The following is a 2,911-nucleotide window of genomic DNA, read 5'->3' as shown; positions in this document are numbered from 1 at the left end:
AGAAGAAATGTCCAATTATAGAACAAACGTACACGTCTTTAACGGACCGGTTAAGGCAGAAACGTATCGTGACGAAATTCTACTTCGAATTGTTTGTTGTAACGTTGAAGTAAGACAATGTTAGGACACGCACTGTCAGAGTATGTACGGAATTCCTGCAGAGCCACCATAGTCATGTCTTGCCTCTGGACTATCTTTGTACCCCGATATGGAAAACCTGTTGAGGGCATATGGGAATACCTTGGGAGACGAGTTGACAGAAAACAACGTTGACCTCTAAAACTGGGATGATTTGCGTCGGACACAGCTGTTTGACGGGTGGCAGAACATTCCTCAATCATTCTAACGATCAGTTATCGGCTCAATGTTGAGAAATAACATGACTTCTGACGGTAATCACTCTAGATATCGGCAGCATGTTGCTTTTTTATTTGAGGATGGACACATTCCACGATCTTCACAATGTACTAAAATATCCAGGTAATAATAGTACTGTGATTTGTTGTTTTGAATACCATAAGAATATCCGAGCCTAGTGTATTTGTTACATACTGTCCTTCAAAATAAAGTGTTGACTGATGCAGCATTTATGTAGATCATCATGATTATAAATGAAAATAAAAAAAACTATTTATACAGTTAAGTATCTTATACATCTGGTCTTATTCTCTGAATAATTCTCTATATCATTTTTATGTACATTTCCGTTGTTCAAATTTTGCCTTAAATGATCGATTTCTAGTTTGAGTAATGGGTTTCTTTACACGCGTTGATTGAATTCTATCCACCTGAAATAAAAGTACAGAGACAGTAGCAATATATTGGATTGCTTTGTATGTTTGTTTGTTAAGGGTTTTGCGTCCTTGCAACGGATAAGCATAAATACATGTAGTTATACAAAGACGGTATGCGTACATTGATCGGTATCTCAAAGGTAACTGTAAAGTGTTATCGCACTGAAATGGATAATTTTAAAACTGCAGCCGATCACAATTGTAAAATGTAATGAACACACACGATGAATGAATTAATTGACGATATGATGCAATATTGAAATTACAATACATTGAAGACATGTTGAAAGAACATTCAAGATATAAAAGTTGAGCACAAGAGAAGATCTGTTATGATCCAGTTGAGAGTTTTGTATGACCTAGGTATACGTTTTTATCAACGAGTTTTTAAGTTCACTCGAAATCGATTTCATTACTAAGTTAACGAGATTAATGCAAAGATACGATATATACGATAATGTAGAGATATTCAAGAAAACTAATAATAACTAGACAATTCGGCGAGTTATAGTCCCCTACCGAATGTGAAATACACAGATGATAAATACGTGCAGGAACTTATTCTATATATGAATGTTTGGCAGACCCACTGTATTCAATAAGGAATAGTTTCAGTGGTACTATTGCAAATAAATCTGGTGGATGTTTACTGGTTAGTGGTACCGTTTTACTATTAAATTACATCTGGTGACACTAAGTATTCTACAGCGTTTCATTATTTGATTGCATTTGGTGGTATAAATGTGTATATCACTATTTTAGTAAGCGATATCAGGATTCAGACGTTCAAACGAATAAGTGATATCACGGATTCAAAGAGGCAATGTCACTAATTTGAATCAATGGTATCACCATTCCTAGGTGCAAAATCAACTCTCCCGTTTTAAATCGGTGTTATGTCTTATTTAAATGTTTTTTTTCACCGATTCAAATTTAGAATTGGTCATATTATCACTGAATGAGTAATACCAGAATCTAGTAAATTGTATTCAGAAGTAAATATTACATCTTAAATGCGCATACAAATGTATCAGAATCATACAGTATGGCAACTGAAAATCCAGTAAAGTAAACAAATTCTTAAGTAACTCAGTCACAGTCAACACACAAGGAAAATACTCATATCACAACACATAGAACAAAGAATTTTGTTGGTTCCATTGTGTGTACGGGCTCTATCACAGTAGTTCTGAAGTATGTCTTTAATAGCTGATAGTATAACAGTCCAACGTTTTGAAAGTGACTTGGTAGAGAAGTAGCAGATCTAAAACAGAGTGACCTACTTTGATACACGACACACCGCCTCACCAAGATGAACCCATACTTCAAGTATAAAGTTCCAGTGACTAGTAGCGTAGTAGATAAAAGCCGGACAAACGTTTTCTTTGGTGCAGGTCAAAAGTCAAAATGTAGGTCAGAGTGTAGGCAGTGTAGGAGATAGAGCCCAGAAACTCTTTTTTTCTTTTATGCAGGTCAAAGGTCAAAATGTAGGTCAGAGTGACCTACTTTTGATACATGACGCACCGCCTCACTAAGGTGAACCCATAAACAAAGTATGAAGTTCCATAGACTAGTTTAAACAATTTAAAAAAATCATACCACTGTAATCCACTCTACTTTTGAAATTTCAAGCATTTAACCGACATTGCAAAAGTTTTAATAAAATAATTTCTGAAAAGAAATGTACAACTTACCAAACGTTTATTAAAACAATAATTAGTTAAAGACTGGAAAAAGCAGATAAAATATAAACAAATCTGTTTCGAAGAAAATGCAAAGAGGTCAGAGTTGAATGTGAATACCCTGGACCGTCAATCATACCGTTTACAACATTGCCCTCTAACTAACCTTATAATGATTCAACCTGATAAGCGATAAATAAAAACGAAATTAAGTGGTTGCTGCCTGTACTATATCCATGGAAAATCTACAAAGGTATTCTCTAGGGTTTGCCTGCATCGAACAGGTATCCTTAAATGGACGCTCTTCTTATTTCATTATTAACGTAGTACATTGTATCTCAGTATGCTGATTGGCTATCCATGGGTGTAAAGTGGGTGTGGTTAAGTATTTGGTATCCATGCAACATTGGGGATTGACAAATGAGTCTTGCCAAC

The sequence above is a fragment of the Mizuhopecten yessoensis genome, unplaced genomic scaffold (assembly GCF_002113885.1).
Source record: "Mizuhopecten yessoensis strain PY_sf001 unplaced genomic scaffold, ASM211388v2 scaffold10203, whole genome shotgun sequence".
Lineage (NCBI taxonomy): Eukaryota > Metazoa > Mollusca > Bivalvia > Pectinida > Pectinidae > Mizuhopecten > Mizuhopecten yessoensis.
Note: the sequence above shows the minus strand (reverse complement) of the source record.